The 16,426-nt window shown below is 47.5% G+C and overlaps 15 non-coding genes across 15 annotated transcripts; all 15 read left to right on the top strand.

Annotated features, from left to right (window-relative positions):
- The first annotated feature begins 454 nt into the window (after positions 1-454).
- trnam-cau (transfer RNA methionine (anticodon CAU)) lies at positions 455-527 on the top strand. The gene has a single exon. It is a non-coding gene; the product is annotated as a tRNA-Met (tRNA).
- A 1,195-nt stretch (positions 528-1,722) lies between these two features.
- trnac-gca (transfer RNA cysteine (anticodon GCA)) lies at positions 1,723-1,794 on the top strand. Its single transcript has one exon. It is a non-coding gene; the product is annotated as a tRNA-Cys (tRNA).
- An 840-nt stretch (positions 1,795-2,634) lies between these two features.
- Positions 2,635-2,707, top strand: trnam-cau (transfer RNA methionine (anticodon CAU)). The gene has a single exon. It is a non-coding gene; the product is annotated as a tRNA-Met (tRNA).
- A 1,191-nt stretch (positions 2,708-3,898) lies between these two features.
- trnac-gca (transfer RNA cysteine (anticodon GCA)) lies at positions 3,899-3,970 on the top strand. The gene has a single exon. It is a non-coding gene; the product is annotated as a tRNA-Cys (tRNA).
- Positions 3,971-4,810: 840 nt separating this feature from the next.
- On the top strand, positions 4,811-4,883 carry trnam-cau (transfer RNA methionine (anticodon CAU)). The gene has a single exon. It is a non-coding gene; the product is annotated as a tRNA-Met (tRNA).
- Positions 4,884-6,074: 1,191 nt separating this feature from the next.
- Positions 6,075-6,146, top strand: trnac-gca (transfer RNA cysteine (anticodon GCA)). Its single transcript has one exon. It is a non-coding gene; the product is annotated as a tRNA-Cys (tRNA).
- Positions 6,147-6,986: 840 nt separating this feature from the next.
- trnam-cau (transfer RNA methionine (anticodon CAU)) lies at positions 6,987-7,059 on the top strand. The gene has a single exon. It is a non-coding gene; the product is annotated as a tRNA-Met (tRNA).
- Positions 7,060-8,250: 1,191 nt separating this feature from the next.
- Positions 8,251-8,322, top strand: trnac-gca (transfer RNA cysteine (anticodon GCA)). Its single transcript has one exon. It is a non-coding gene; the product is annotated as a tRNA-Cys (tRNA).
- Positions 8,323-9,162: 840 nt separating this feature from the next.
- Positions 9,163-9,235, top strand: trnam-cau (transfer RNA methionine (anticodon CAU)). Its single transcript has one exon. It is a non-coding gene; the product is annotated as a tRNA-Met (tRNA).
- A 1,195-nt stretch (positions 9,236-10,430) lies between these two features.
- Positions 10,431-10,502, top strand: trnac-gca (transfer RNA cysteine (anticodon GCA)). Its single transcript has one exon. It is a non-coding gene; the product is annotated as a tRNA-Cys (tRNA).
- An 840-nt stretch (positions 10,503-11,342) lies between these two features.
- Positions 11,343-11,415, top strand: trnam-cau (transfer RNA methionine (anticodon CAU)). The gene has a single exon. It is a non-coding gene; the product is annotated as a tRNA-Met (tRNA).
- Positions 11,416-12,606: 1,191 nt separating this feature from the next.
- Positions 12,607-12,678, top strand: trnac-gca (transfer RNA cysteine (anticodon GCA)). The gene has a single exon. It is a non-coding gene; the product is annotated as a tRNA-Cys (tRNA).
- An 840-nt stretch (positions 12,679-13,518) lies between these two features.
- trnam-cau (transfer RNA methionine (anticodon CAU)) lies at positions 13,519-13,591 on the top strand. Its single transcript has one exon. It is a non-coding gene; the product is annotated as a tRNA-Met (tRNA).
- Positions 13,592-14,782: 1,191 nt separating this feature from the next.
- trnac-gca (transfer RNA cysteine (anticodon GCA)) lies at positions 14,783-14,854 on the top strand. The gene has a single exon. It is a non-coding gene; the product is annotated as a tRNA-Cys (tRNA).
- An 840-nt stretch (positions 14,855-15,694) lies between these two features.
- Positions 15,695-15,767, top strand: trnam-cau (transfer RNA methionine (anticodon CAU)). The gene has a single exon. It is a non-coding gene; the product is annotated as a tRNA-Met (tRNA).
- Positions 15,768-16,426: the final 659 nt, after the last annotated feature.

Raw genomic sequence — 16,426 nt, 5'->3', positions numbered from 1 at the left:
TGGGGCATTCCAGCGATGGATGCTTGATTGGTGTGAATGGGCCCAAAATGTGCCGAGATAACATTTACACCACACCGTTGCACCAGCTTGTGCTGTTGACGCAAAGCAGGTAGGGTCGTTCCAAGGATTCATGCCGTCCGTGCCAAATTCAGACCTCACGGTCCACGTGTCTCGGAATAAATCGATTTTGATCAGAGCGGGCTACGTTTCGGCAGTCTTCCCCTGTCCAGTTTTTGTGACGCTAAGCCCGTTTCAACCTCGGGCTCGTGTTCTTGGCTGTTTACGTAATTGCAATAATGATGGTGACATTGCCTTGTGACACGCTTGATGTGCAGGGGCACTCAATTCTATTTCAATTGAAAGTCAAGAAACATGGGTCGGACAGCACAACCTCTTGACCAAGTGCGCATTTTCTAGTCGACGGGGAGAATCACGGAACGGCACCTGGCTCTCGGCCTCGTTAGCGCAGTAGGGAGCGTGTCAGTCTCATAATCTGAAGGTCGTGAGTTCGATCCTCACACGAGGCAGCAGAGCTTTTGAGGAAGGAGCGACTATTGGACGAGGAGACTTGGCTTGGTGAAAATACATACAAAGGTCACGAAAACGTGAAGTTCATTTTTGCTTTAAAAGTCAAGAACAATGGGTAGACCTGCGCTATCTGTTCAGTGCAAGTAATCTGACACCAATTTATCTCTTGAGCCTAATGCCTATGTCGATTTAAAGTGCCTGGCAGATTGTGTCGCTCAATCAGAAGTGAACCGCTGAGTGGCAGGAAGTTTGTTTTCCGCCCTGTCTCAGACAGAAAGATAGATTCACTTTATTCATCCCAAGCTGGGAGATTGTTTTGTTACAGCAGCACTTTATCAGACATGCAAAAAGAAAAACACATACTGTGCAACATGTAATAGAATTTAAAAAATCCAAAGAACAAGCCGGCTTTTCGACGTACACATACAACATGTAACAATAAAAAAGTATCTATTTTTTATCGGATATATGCTTTGTACAGGTGAATGTGCATTAATCGTGCTAAGAACATGAATTGTAATGAATGCAAATAAGAAAACTGGGCAAAAGTGGCAGGACTGAATAGAAGAGAAACAAACCAACCAACAAGCTAATAAATAAATAAATAAATAAATAAATGCTGATTTCGTCCCTCAAATCCTTCAGCATTTTCAGCGTCGCTTTCAAGCTCAGAATGCCTCGTTTTTCCACGTGTCAAAGATTTACTGTTGGATTCTATTGTGACATCTTGCTGGACTTCGCCATTAGGAGACGGGGTGGTCGTGGCCACGAAGGGAAGCACGTGGTGGGCAACAATCCGCTAATAGGCGGGGGCATTCCAGCGATGCTTGATTGGTGTTAATGGGCCCAAAATGTGCCGAGAAAACATTTACACCACACCAGCTTGTACTGTTGACGCAAAGCAGGTAGGCTCGGTCCAAGGATTCATGCCGTCCGTGTCAAATTCAGACCGCACCGTCCATGTGTCTCGGAATAAATCGATTTTGATCAGAGCAGGCTACGTTTCAGCAGTATTCCCCTGTCCACTTTGATGCAAATCGAGAGGTCAAGGGTTAAGTCCGTTTGCCCCCTGTCTGGCTCATGCCTGCGTTAAGTTCCCGTGAACTGCGGCGCGCCGATCGTTGGTTTGAAGAGCTTGGCAACGATCGCGCACTGCGACAATACGCCAGACATCGGAAAAGGCTGAGCTGTCTTGGGGGTGTAGCTCAGTGGTAGAGCATTTGACTGCAGATCAAGAGGTCCCCGGTTCAAATCCGAGCACCCCCTGCCTCAGTCGGTTCAGAGTGGTTTTAAGTGCTTTCCACTCTCAACCGTTCTTATGGTCAAGATGCTGGAGGAGCTTGTGCGTTCCTTCCCTGGCACCGCAAAGTGTGGCTTTTGCTGCCAAAATGACGGCACGATCCACAAATCGTTGGCATGGTTTGGTCACGCGTTTTCAGTGTCGCTTTCCTGCTGTGAATGCCCTGTTTTTCCACGCGTCGAAGATTTCCTTTCGGATCTGGTGACTGGGAAGAACACTGAAGTCATTGTCCTGTTCATGAAACCAGCTGGAGATGACTTTCGCCTTGTGACATGGCGATTTCGCAATTAGCAGACGGGCTGGTCGTGGCCACGAAGGGGTGCACGTGGTCGGCAACAGTACGCTAATAGGCTGGGGCATTCCAGCGATGGATGCTTGATTGGTGTGAATGGGCCCAAAATGTGCCGAGATAACATTTACACCACACCGTTGCACCAGCTTGTGCTGTTGACGCAAAGCAGGTAGGGTCGTTCCAAGGATTCATGCCGTCCGTGCCAAATTCAGACCTCACGGTCCACGTGTCTCGGAATAAATCGATTTTGATCAGAGCGGGCTACGTTTCGGCAGTCTTCCCCTGTCCAGTTTTTGTGACGCTAAGCCCGTTTCAACCTCGGGCTCGTGTTCTTGGCTGTTTACGTAATTGCAATAATGATGGTGACATTGCCTTGTGACACGCTTGATGTGCAGGGGCACTCAATTCGATTTCAATTGAAAGTCAAGAAACATGGGTCGGACAGCACAACCTCTTGACCAAGTGCGCATTTTCTAGTCGACGGGGAGAATCACGGAACGGCTCCTGGCTCTCGGCCTCGTTAGCGCAGTATGGAGCGTGTCAGTCTCATAATCTGAAGGTCGTGAGTTCGATCCTCACACGAGGCAGCAGAGCTTTTGAGGAAGGAGCGACTATTGGACGAGGAGACTTGGCTTGGTGAAAATACATACAAAGGTCACGAAAACGTGAAGTTCATTTTTGCTTTAAAAGTCAAGAACAATGGGTAGACCTGCGCTATCTGTTCAGTGCAAGTAATCTGACACCAATTTATCTCTTGAGCCTAATGCCTATGTCGATTTAAAGTGCCTGGCAGATTGTGTCGCTCAATCAGAAGTGAACCGCTGAGTGGCAGGAAGTTTGTTTTCCGCCCTGTCTCAGACACAAAGATAGATTCACTTTATTGATCCCAAGCTGGGAGATTGTTTTGTTACAGCAGCACTTTATCAGACATGCAAAAAGAAAAACACATACTGTGCAACATGTAATAGAATTTAAAAAATCCAAAGAACAAGCCGACTTTTCGACGTACACATACAACATGTAACAATAAAAAAGTATCTATTTTTTATCGGATATATGCTTTGTACAGGTGAATGTGCATTAATCGTGCTAAGAACATGAATTGTAATGAATGCAAATAAGAAAACTGGGCAAAAGTGGCAGGACTGAATAGAAGAGAAACAAACCAACCAACAAGCTAATAAATAAATAAATAAATAAATGCTGATTTCGTCCCCCAAATCCTTCAGAATTTTCAGCGTCGCTTTCAAGCTCAGAATGCCTCGTTTTTCCACGTGTCAAAGATTTACTGTTGGATTCTATTGTGACATCTTGCTGGACTTCGCCATTAGGAGACGGGGTGGTCGTGGCCACGAAGGGAAGCACGTGGTGGGCACCAATCCGCTAATAGGCGGGGGCATTCCCGCGATGCTTGATTGGTGTTAATGGGCCCAAAATGTGCCGAGAAAACATTTACACCACACCAGCTTGTACTGTTGACGCAAAGCAGGTAGGCTCGGTCCAAGGATTCATGCCGTCCGTGTCAAATTCAGACCGCACCGTCCATGTGTCTCGGAATAAATCAATTTTGATCAGAGCAGGCTACGTTTCAGCAGTATTCCCCTGTCCACTTTGATGCAAATCGAGAGGTCAAGGGTTAAGTCCGTTTGCCCGCTGTCTGGCTCATGCCTGCGTTAAGTTCCCGTGAACTGCGGCGCGCCGATCGTTGGTTTGAAGAGCTTGGCAACGATCGCGCCCTGCGACAATACGCCAGACATCGGAAAAGGCTGAGCTGTCTTGGGGGTGTAGCTCAGTGGTAGAGCATTTGACTGCAGATCAAGAGGTCCCCGGTTCAAATCCGAGCACCTCCTGCCTCAGTCGGTTCAGAGTGGTTTTAAGTGCTTTCCACTCTCAACCGTTCTTATGGTCAAGATGCTGGAGGAGCTTGTGCGTTCCTTCCCTGGCACCGCAAAGTGTGGCTTTTGCTGCCAAAATGACGGCACGATCCACAAATCGTTGGCATGGTTTGGTCACGCGTTTTCAGTGTCGCTTTCCTGCTGTGAATGCCCTGTTTTTCCACGCGTCGAAGATTTCCTTTCGGATCTGGTGACTGGGAAGAACACTGAAGTCATTGTCCTGTTCATGAAACCAGCTGGAGATGACTTTCGCCTTGTGACATGGCGATTTCGCAATTAGGAGACGGGCTGGTCGTGGCCACGAAGGGGTGCACGTGGTCGGCAACAGTACGCTAATAGGCTGGGGCATTCCAGCGATGGATGCTTGATTGGTGTGAATGGGCCCAAAATATGCCGAGATAACATTTACACCACACCGTTGCACCAGCTTGTGCTGTTGACGCAAAGCAGGTAGGGTCGTTCCAAGGATTCATGCCGTCCGTGCCAAATTCAGACCTCACGGTCCACATGTCTCGGAATAAATCGATTTTGATCAGAGCGGGCTACGTTTCGGCAGTCTTCCCCTGTCCAGTTTTTGTGACGCTAAGCCCGTTTCAACCTCGGGCTCGTGTTCTTGGCTGTTTACGTAATTGCAATAATGATGGTGACATTGCCTTGTGACACGCTTGATGTGCAGGGGCACTCAATTCTATTTCAATTGAAAGTCAAGAAACATGGGTCGGACAGCACAACGTCTTGACCAAGTGCGCATTTTCTAGTCGACGGGGAGAATCACGGAACGGCACCTGGCTCTCGGCCTCGTTAGCGCAGTAGGGAGCGTGTCAGTCTCATAATCTGAAGGTCGTGAGTTCGATCCTCACACGAGGCAGCAGAGCTTTTGAGGAAGGAGCGACTATTGGACGAGGAGACTTGGCTTGGTGAAAATACATACAAAGGTCACGAAAACCTGAAGTTCATTTTTGCTTTAAAAGTCAAGAACAATGGGTAGACCTGCGCTATCTGTTCAGTGCAAGTAATCTGACACCAATTTATCTCTTGAGCCTAATGCCTATGTCGATTTAAAGTGCCTGGCAGATTGTGTCGCTCAATCAGAAGTGAACTGCTGAGTGGCAGGAAGTTTGTTTTCCGCCCTGTCTCAGCCAGAAAGATAGATTCACTTTATTGATCCCAAGCTGGGAGATTGTTTTGTTACAGCAGCACTTTATCAGACATGCAAAAAGAAAAACACATACTGTGCAACATGTAATAGAATTTAAAAAATCCAAAGAACAAGCCGGCTTTTCGACGTACACATACAACATGTAACAATAAAAAAGTATCAATTTTTTATCGGATATATGCTTTGTACAGGTGAATGTGCATTAATCGTGCTAAGAACATGAATTGTAATGAATGCAAATAAGAAAACTGGGCAAAAGTGGCAGGACTGAATAGAAGAGAAACAAACCAACCAACAAGCTAATAAATAAATAAATAAATAAATGCTGATTTCGTCCCCCAAATCCTTCAGAATTTTCAGCATCGCTTTCAAGCTCAGAATGCCTCGTTTTTCCACGTGTCAAAGATTTACTGTTGGATTCTATTGTGACATCTTGCTGGACTTCGCCATTAGGAGACGGGGTGGTCGTGGCCACGAAGGGAAGCACGTGGTGGGCACCAATCCGCTAATAGGCGGGGGCATTCCCGCGATGCTTGATTGGTGTTAATGGGCCCAAAATGTGCCGAGAAAACATTTACACCACACCAGCTTGTACTGTTGACGCAAAGCAGGTAGGCTCGGTCCAAGGATTCATGCCGTCCGTGTCAAATTCAGACCGCACCGTCCATGTGTCTCGGAATAAATCGATTTTGATCAGAGCAGGCTACGTTTCAGCAGTATTCCCCTGTCCACTTTGATGCAAATCGAGAGGTCAAGGGTTAAGTCCGTTTGCCCCCTGTCTGGCTCATGCCTGCGTTAAGTTCCCGTGAACTGCGGCGCGCCGATCGTTGGTTTGAAGAGCTTGGCAACGATCGCGCCCTGCGACAATACGCCAGACATCGGAAAAGGCTGAGCTGTCTTGGGGGTGTAGCTCAGTGGTAGAGCATTTGACTGCAGATCAAGAGGTCCCCGGTTCAAATCCGAGCACCCCCTGCCTCAGTCGGTTCAGAGTGGTTTTAAGTGCTTTCCACTCTCAACCGTTCTTATGGTCAAGATGCTGGAGGAGCTTGTGCGTTCCTTCCCTGGCACCGCAAAGTGTGGCTTTTGCTGCCAAAATGACGGCACGATCCACAAATCGTTGGCGTGGTTTGGTCACGCGTTTTCAGTGTCGCTTTCCTGCTGTGAATGCCCTGTTTTTCCACGCGTCGAAGATTTCCTTTCGGATCTGGTGACTGGGAAGAACACTGAAGTCATTGTCCTGTTCATGAAACCAGCTGGAGATGACTTTCGCCTTGTGACATGGCGATTTCGCAATTAGGAGACGGGCTGGTCGTGGCCACGAAGGGGTGCACGTGGTCGGCAACAGTACGCTAATAGGCTGGGGCATTCCAGCGATGGATGCTTGATTGGTGTGAATGGGCCCAAAATGTGCCGAGATAACATTTACACCACACCGTTGCACCAGCTTGTGCTGTTGACGCAAAGCAGGTAGGGTCGTTCCAAGGATTCATGCCGTCCGTGCCAAATTCAGACCTCACGGTCCACGTGTCTCGGAATAAATCGATTTTGATCAGAGCGGGCTACGTTTCGGCAGTCTTCCCCTGTCCAGTTTTTGTGACGCTAAGCCCGTTTCAACCTCGGGCTCGTGTTCTTGGCTGTTTACGTAATTGCAATAATGATGGTGACATTGCCTTGTGACACGCTTGATGTGCAGGGGCACTCAATTCTATTTCAATTGAAAGTCAAGAAACATGGGTCGGACAGCACAACGTCTTGACCAAGTGCGCATTTTCTAGTCGACGGGGAGAATCACGGAACGGCACCTGGCTCTCGGCCTCGTTAGCGCAGTAGGGAGCGTGTCAGTCTCATAATCTGAAGGTCGTGAGTTCGATCCTCACACGAGGCAGCAGAGCTTTTGAGGAAGGAGCGACTATTGGACGAGGAGACTTGGCTTGGTGAAAATACATACAAAGGTCACGAAAACCTGAAGTTCATTTTTGCTTTAAAAGTCAAGAACAATGGGTAGACCTGCGCTATCTGTTCAGTGCAAGTAATCTGACACCAATTTATCTCTTGAGCCTAATGCCTATGTCGATTTAAAGTGCCTGGCAGATTGTGTCGCTCAATCAGAAGTGAACTGCTGAGTGGCAGGAAGTTTGTTTTCCGCCCTGTCTCAGCCAGAAAGATAGATTCACTTTATTGATCCCAAGCTGGGAGATTGTTTTGTTACAGCAGCACTTTATCAGACATGCAAAAAGAAAAACACATACTGTGCAACATGTAATAGAATTTAAAAAATCCAAAGAACAAGCCGGCTTTTCGACGTACACATACAACATGTAACAATAAAAAAGTATCAATTTTTTATCGGATATATGCTTTGTACAGGTGAATGTGCATTAATCGTGCTAAGAACATGAATTGTAATGAATGCAAATAAGAAAACTGGGCAAAAGTGGCAGGACTGAATAGAAGAGAAACAAACCAACCAACAAGCTAATAAATAAATAAATAAATAAATGCTGATTTCGTCCCCCAAATCCTTCAGAATTTTCAGCGTCGCTTTCAAGCTCAGAATGCCTCGTTTTTCCACATGTCAAAGATTTACTGTTGGATTCTATTGTGACATCTTGCTGGACTTCGCCATTAGGAGACGGGGTGGTCGTGGCCACGAAGGGAAGCACGTGGTGGGCACCAATCCGCTAATAGGCGGGGGCATTCCCGCGATGCTTGATTGGTGTTAATGGGCCCAAAATGTGCCGAGAAAACATTTACACCACACCAGCTTGTACTGTTGACGCAAAGCAGGTAGGCTCGGTCCAAGGATTCATGCCGTCCGTGTCAAATTCAGACCGCACCGTCCATGTGTCTCGGAATAAATCGATTTTGATCAGAGCAGGCTACGTTTCAGCAGTATTCCCCTGTCCACTTTGATGCAAATCGAGAGGTCAAGGGTTAAGTCCGTTTGCCCCCTGTCTGGCTCATGCCTGCGTTAAGTTCCCGTGAACTGCGGCGCGCCGATCGTTGGTTTGAAGAGCTTGGCAACGATCGCGCCCTGCGACAATACGCCAGACATCGGAAAAGTCTGACCTGTCTTGGGGGTGTAGCTCAGTGGTAGAGCATTTGACTGCAGATCAAGAGGTCCCCGGTTCAAATCCGAGCACCCCCTGCCTCAGTCGGTTCAGAGTGGTTTTAAGTGCTTTCCACTCTCAACCGTTCTTATGGTCAAGATGCTGGAGGAGCTTGTGCGTTCCTTCCCTGGCACCGCAAAGTGTGGCTTTTGCTGCCAAAATGACGGCACGATCCACAAATCGTTGGCGTGGTTTGGTCACGCGTTTTCAGTGTCGCTTTCCTGCTGTGAATGCCCTGTTTTTCCACGCGTCGAAGATTTCCTTTCGGATCTGGTGACTGGGAAGAACACTGAAGTCATTGTCCTGTTCATGAAACCAGCTGGAGATGACTTTCGCCTTGTGACATGGCGATTTCGCAATTAGGAGACGGGCTGGTCGTGGCCACGAAGGGGTGCACGTGGTCGGCAACAGTACGCTAATAGGCTGGGGCATTCCAGCGATGGATGCTTGATTGGTGTGAATGGGCCCAAAATGTGCCGAGATAACATTTACACCACACCGTTGCACCAGCTTGTGCTGTTGACGCAAAGCAGGTAGGGTCGTTCCAAGGATTCATGCCGTCCGTGCCAAATTCAGACCTCACGGTCCACGTGTCTCGGAATAAATCGATTTTGATCAGAGCGGGCTACGTTTCGGCAGTCTTCCCCTGTCCAGTTTTTGTGACGCTAAGCCCGTTTCAACCTCGGGCTCGTGTTCTTGGCTGTTTACGTAATTGCAATAATGATGGTGACATTGCCTTGTGACACGCTTGATGTGCAGGGGCACTCAATTCTATTTCAATTGAAAGTCAAGAAACATGGGTCGGACAGCACAACGTCTTGACCAAGTGCGCATTTTCTAGTCGACGGGGAGAATCACGGAACGGCACCTGGCTCTCGGCCTCGTTAGCGCAGTAGGGAGCGTGTCAGTCTCATAATCTGAAGGTCGTGAGTTCGATCCTCACACGAGGCAGCAGAGCTTTTGAGGAAGGAGCGACTATTGGACGAGGAGACTTGGCTTGGTGAAAATACATACAAAGGTCACGAAAACCTGAAGTTCATTTTTGCTTTAAAAGTCAAGAACAATGGGTAGACCTGCGCTATCTGTTCAGTGCAAGTAATCTGACACCAATTTATCTCTTGAGCCTAATGCCTATGTCGATTTAAAGTGCCTGGCAGATTGTGTCGCTCAATCAGAAGTGAACTGCTGAGTGGCAGGAAGTTTGTTTTCCGCCCTGTCTCAGCCAGAAAGATAGATTCACTTTATTGATCCCAAGCTGGGAGATTGTTTTGTTACAGCAGCACTTTATCAGACATGCAAAAAGAAAAACACATACTGTGCAACATGTAATAGAATTTAAAAAATCCAAAGAACAAGCCGGCTTTTCGACGTACACATACAACATGTAACAATAAAAAAGTATCAATTTTTTATCGGATATATGCTTTGTACAGGTGAATGTGCATTAATCGTGCTAAGAACATGAATTGTAATGAATGCAAATAAGAAAACTGGGCAAAAGTGGCAGGACTGAATAGAAGAGAAACAAACCAACCAACAAGCTAATAAATAAATAAATAAATAAATAAATGCTGATTTCGTCCCCCAAATCCTTCAGAATTTTCAGCGTCGCTTTCAAGCTCAGAATGCCTCGTTTTTCCACGTGTCAAAGATTTACTGTTGGATTCTATTGTGACATCTTGCTGGACTTCGCCATTAGGAGACGGGGTGGTCGTGGCCACGAAGGGAAGCACGTGGTGGGCACCAATCCGCTAATAGGCGGGGGCATTCCCGCGATGCTTGATTGGTGTTAATGGGCCCAAAATGTGCCGAGAAAACATTTACACCACACCAGCTTGTACTGTTGACGCAAAGCAGGTAGGCTCGGTCCAAGGATTCATGCCGTCCGTGTCAAATTCAGACCGCACCGTCCATGTGTCTCGGAATAAATCAATTTTGATCAGAGCAGGCTACGTTTCAGCAGTATTCCCCTGTCCACTTTGATGCAAATCGAGAGGTCAAGGGTTAAGTCCGTTTGCCCGCTGTCTGGCTCATGCCTGCGTTAAGTTCCCGTGAACTGCGGCGCGCCGATCGTTGGTTTGAAGAGCTTGGCAACGATCGCGCCCTGCGACAATACGCCAGACATCGGAAAAGGCTGAGCTGTCTTGGGGGTGTAGCTCAGTGGTAGAGCATTTGACTGCAGATCAAGAGGTCCCCGGTTCAAATCCGAGCACCCCCTGCCTCAGTCGGTTCAGAGTGGTTTTAAGTGCTTTCCACTCTCAACCGTTCTTATGGTCAAGATGCTGGAGGAGCTTGTGCGTTCCTTCCCTGGCACCGCAAAGTGTGGCTTTTGCTGCCAAAATGACGGCACGATCCACAAATCGTTGGCATGGTTTGGTCACGCGTTTTCAGTGTCGCTTTCCTGCTGTGAATGCCCTGTTTTTCCACGCGTCGAAGATTTCCTTTCGGATCTGGTGACTGGGAAGAACACTGAAGTCATTGTCCTGTTCATGAAACCAGCTGGAGATGACTTTCGCCTTGTGACATGGCGATTTCGCAATTAGGAGACGGGCTGGTCGTGGCCACGAAGGGGTGCACGTGGTCGGCAACAGTACGCTAATAGGCTGGGGCATTCCAGCGATGGATGCTTGATTGGTGTGAATGGGCCCAAAATGTGCCGAGATAACATTTACACCACACCGTTGCACCAGCTTGTGCTGTTGACGCAAAGCAGGTAGGGTCGTTCCAAGGATTCATGCCGTCCGTGCCAAATTCAGACCTCACGGTCCACGTGTCTCGGAATAAATCGATTTTGATCAGAGCGGGCTACGTTTCGGCAGTCTTCCCCTGTCCAGTTTTTGTGACGCTAAGCCCGTTTCAACCTCGGGCTCGTGTTCTTGGCTGTTTACGTAATTGCAATAATGATGGTGACATTGCCTTGTGACACGCTTGATGTGCAGGGGCACTCAATTCTATTTCAATTGAAAGTCAAGAAACATGGGTCGGACAGCACAACGTCTTGACCAAGTGCGCATTTTCTAGTCGACGGGGAGAATCACGGAACGGCACCTGGCTCTCGGCCTCGTTAGCGCAGTAGGGAGCGTGTCAGTCTCATAATCTGAAGGTCGTGAGTTCGATCCTCACACGAGGCAGCAGAGCTTTTGAGGAAGGAGCGACTATTGGACGAGGAGACTTGGCTTGGTGAAAATACATACAAAGGTCACGAAAACCTGAAGTTCATTTTTGCTTTAAAAGTCAAGAACAATGGGTAGACCTGCGCTATCTGTTCAGTGCAAGTAATCTGACACCAATTTATCTCTTGAGCCTAATGCCTATGTCGATTTAAAGTGCCTGGCAGATTGTGTCGCTCAATCAGAAGTGAACTGCTGAGTGGCAGGAAGTTTGTTTTCCGCCCTGTCTCAGACAGAAAGATAGATTCACTTTATTGATCCCAAGCTGGGAGATTGTTTTGTTACAGCAGCACTTTATCAGACATGCAAAAAGAAAAACACATACTGTGCAACATGTAATAGAATTTAAAAAATCCAAAGAACAAGCCGGCTTTTTGACGTACACATACAACATGTAACAATAAAAAAGTATCTATTTTTTATCGGATATATGCTTTGTACAGGTGAATGTGCATTAATCGTGCTAAGAACATGAATTGTAATGAATGCAAATAAGAAAACTGGGCAAAAGTGGCAGGACTGAATAGAAGAGAAACAAACCAACCAACAAGCTAATAAATAAATAAATAAATAAATGCTGATTTCGTCCCCCAAATCCTTCAGAATTTTCAGCGTCGCTTTCAAGCTCAGAATGCCTCGTTTTTCCACGTGTCAAAGATTTACTGTTGGATTCTATTGTGACATCTTGCTGGACTTCGCCATTAGGAGACGGGGTGGTCGTGGCCACGAAGGGAAGCACGTGGTGGGCACCAATCCGCTAATAGGCGGGGGCATTCCCGCGATGCTTGATTGGTGTTAATGGGCCCAAAATGTGCCGAGAAAACATTTACACCACACCAGCTTGTACTGTTGACGCAAAGCAGGTAGGCTCGGTCCAAGGATTCATGCCGTCCGTGTCAAATTCAGACCGCACCGTCCATGTGTCTCGGAATAAATCGATTTTGATCAGAGCAGGCTACGTTTCAGCAGTATTCCCCTGTCCACTTTGATGCAAATCGAGAGGTCAAGGGTTAAGTCCGTTTGCCCGCTGTCTGGCTCATGCCTGCGTTAAGTTCCCGTGAACTGCGGCGCGCCGATCGTTGGTTTGAAGAGCTTGGCAACGATCGCGCCCTGCGACAATACGCCAGACATCGGAAAAGGCTGAGCTGTCTTGGGGGTGTAGCTCAGTGGTAGAGCATTTGACTGCAGATCAAGAGGTCCCCGGTTCAAATCCGAGCACCCCCTGCTTCAGTCGGTTCAGAGTGGTTTTAAGTGCTTTCCACTCTCAACCGTTCTTATGGTCAAGATGCTGGAGGAGCTTGTGCGTTCCTTCCCTGGCACCGCAAAGTGTGGCTTTTGCTGCCAAAATGACGGCACGATCCACAAATCGTTGGCATGGTTTGGTCACGCGTTTTCAGTGTCGCTTTCCTGCTGTGAATGCCCTGTTTTTCCACGCGTCGAAGATTTCCTTTCGGATCTGGTGACTGGGAAGAACACTGAAGTCATTGTCCTGTTCATGAAACCAGCTGGAGATGACTTTCGCCTTGTGACATGGCGATTTCGCAATTAGGAGACGGGCTGGTCGTGGCCACGAAGGGGTGCACGTGGTCGGCAACAGTACGCTAATAGGCTGGGGCATTCCAGCGATGGATGCTTGATTGGTGTGAATGGGCCCAAAATGTGCCGAGATAACATTTACACCACACCGTTGCACCAGCTTGTGCTGTTGACGCAAAGCAGGTAGGGTCGTTCCAAGGATTCATGCCGTCCGTGCCAAATTCAGACCTCACGGTCCACGTGTCTCGGAATAAATCGATTTTGATCAGAGCGGGCTACGTTTCGGCAGTCTTCCCCTGTCCAGTTTTTGTGACGCTAAGCCCGTTTCAACCTCGGGCTCGTGTTCTTGGCTGTTTACGTAATTGCAATAATGATGGTGACATTGCCTTGTGACACGCTTGATGTGCAGGGGCACTCAATTCTATTTCAATTGAAAGTCAAGAAACATGGGTCGGACAGCACAACCTCTTGACCAAGTGCGCATTTTCTAGTCGACGGGGAGAATCACGGAACGGCACCTGGCTCTCGGCCTCGTTAGCGCAGTAGGGAGCGTGTCAGTCTCATAATCTGAAGGTCGTGAGTTCGATCCTCACACGAGGCAGCAGAGCTTTTGAGGAAGGAGCGACTATTGGACGAGGAGACTTGGCTTGGTGAAAATACATACAAAGGTCACGAAAACGTGAAGTTCATTTTTGCTTTAAAAGTCAAGAACAATGGGTAGACCTGCGCTATCTGTTCAGTGCAAGTAATCTGACACCAATTTATCTCTTGAGCCTAATGCCTATGTCGATTTAAAGTGCCTGGCAGATTGTGTTGCTCAATCAGAAGTGAACTGCTGAGTGGCAGGAAGTTTGTTTTCCGCCCTGTCTCAGCCAGAAAGATAGATTCACTTTATTGATCCCAAGCTGGGAGATTGTTTTGTTACAGCAGCACTTTATCAGACATGCAAAAAGAAAAACACATACTGTGCAACATGTAATAGAATTTAAAAAATCCAAAGAACAAGCCGGCTTTTCGACGTACACATACAACATGTAACAATAAAAAAGTATCAATTTTTTATCGGATATATGCTTTGTACAGGTGAATGTGCATTAATCGTGCTAAGAACATGAATTGTAATGAATGCAAATAAGAAAACTGGGCAAAAGTGGCAGGACTGAATAGAAGAGAAACAAACCAACCAACAAGCTAATAAATAAATAAATAAATAAATGCTGATTTCGTCCCCCAAATCCTTCAGAATTTTCAGCGTCGCTTTCAAGCTCAGAATGCCTCGTTTTTCCACGTGTCAAAGATTTACTGTTGGATTCTATTGTGACATCTTGCTGGACTTCGCCATTAGGAGACGGGGTGGTCGTGGCCACGAAGGGAAGCACGTGGTGGGCACCAATCCGCTAATAGGCGGGGGCATTCCCGCGATGCTTGATTGGTGTTAATGGGCCCAAAATGTGCCGAGAAAACATTTACACCACACCAGCTTGTACTGTTGACGCAAAGCAGGTAGGCTCGGTCCAAGGATTCATGCCGTCCGTGTCAAATTCAGACCGCACCGTCCATGTGTCTCGGAATAAATCGATTTTGATCAGAGCAGGCTACGTTTCAGCAGTATTCCCCTGTCCACTTTGATGCAAATCGAGAGGTCAAGGGTTAAGTCCGTTTGCCCGCTGTCTGGCTCATGCCTGCGTTAAGTTCCCGTGAACTGCGGCGCGCCGATCGTTGGTTTGAAGAGCTTGGCAACGATCGCGCCCTGCGACAATACGCCAGACATCGGAAAAGGCTGAGCTGTCTTGGGGGTGTAGCTCAGTGGTAGAGCATTTGACTGCAGATCAAGAGGTTCCCGGTTCAAATCCGAGCACCCCCTGCTTCAGTCGGTTCAGAGTGGTTTTAAGTGCTTTCCACTCTCAACCGTTCTTATGGTCAAGATGCTGGAGGAGCTTGTGCGTTCCTTCCCTGGCACCGCAAAGTGTGGCTTTTGCTGCCAAAATGACGGCACGATCCACAAATCGTTGGCATGGTTTGGTCACGCGTTTTCAGTGTCGCTTTCCTGCTGTGAATGCCCTGTTTTTCCACGCGTCGAAGATTTCCATTCGGATCTGGTGACTGGGAAGAACACTGAAGTCATTGTCCTGTTCATGAAACCAGCTGGAGATGACTTTCGCCTTGTGACATGGCGATTTCGCAATTAGGAGACGGGCTGGTCGTGGCCACGAAGGGGTGCACGTGGTCGGCAACAGTACGCTAATAGGCTGGGGCATTCCAGCGATGGATGCTTGATTGGTGTGAATGGGCCCAAAATGTGCCGAGATAACATTTACACCACACCGTTGCACCAGCTTGTGCTGTTGACGCAAAGCAGGTAGGGTCGTTCCAAGGATTCATGCCGTCCGTGCCAAATTCAGACCTCACGGTCCACGTGTCTCGGAATAAATCGATTTTGATCAGAGCGGGCTACGTTTCGGCAGTCTTCCCCTGTCCAGTTTTTGTGACGCTAAGCCCGTTTCAACCTCGGGCTCGTGTTCTTGGCTGTTTACGTAATTGCAATAATGATGGTGACATTGCCTTGTGACACGCTTGATGTGCAGGGGCACTCAATTCTATTTCAATTGAAAGTCAAGAAACATGGGTCGGACAGCACAACCTCTTGACCAAGTGCGCATTTTCTAGTCGACGGGGAGAATCACGGAACGGCACCTGGCTCTCGGCCTCGTTAGCGCAGTAGGGAGCGTGTCAGTCTCATAATCTGAAGGTCGTGAGTTCGATCCTCACACGAGGCAGCAGAGCTTTTGAGGAAGGAGCGACTATTGGACGAGGAGACTTGGCTTGGTGAAAATACATACAAAGGTCACGAAAACGTGAAGTTCATTTTTGCTTTAAAAGTCAAGAACAATGGGTAGACCTGCGCTATCTGTTCAGTGCAAGTAATCTGACACCAATTTATCTCTTGAGCCTAATGCCTATGTCGATTTAAAGTGCCTGGCAGATTGTGTCGCTCAATCAGAAGTGAACTGCTGAGTGGCAGGAAGTTTGTTTTCCGCCCTGTCTCAGCCAGAAAGATAGATTCACTTTATTGATCCCAAGCTGGGAGATTGTTTTGTTACAGCAGCACTTTATCAGACATGCAAAAAGAAAAACACATACTGTGCAACATGTAATAGAATTTAAAAAATCCAAAGAACAAGCCGGCTTTTCGACGTACACATACAACATGTAACAATAAAAAAGTATCAATTTTTTATCGGATATATGCTTTGTACAGGTGAATGTGCATTAATCGTGCTAAGAACATGAATTGTAATGAATGCAAATAAGAAAACTGGGCAAAAGTGGCAGGACTGAATAGAAGAGAAACAAACCAACCAACAAGCTAATAAATAAATAAATAAATAAATGCTGATTTCGTCCCCCAAATCCTTCAGAATTTTCAGCGTCGCTT

Source organism: Neoarius graeffei, chromosome 4 (genome assembly GCF_027579695.1).
Source record: "Neoarius graeffei isolate fNeoGra1 chromosome 4, fNeoGra1.pri, whole genome shotgun sequence".
NCBI lineage: Eukaryota > Metazoa > Chordata > Actinopteri > Siluriformes > Ariidae > Neoarius > Neoarius graeffei.
The sequence above is the reverse complement of the archived record's forward strand: the minus strand, read 5'-3'. Positions and strand labels throughout refer to the sequence as shown.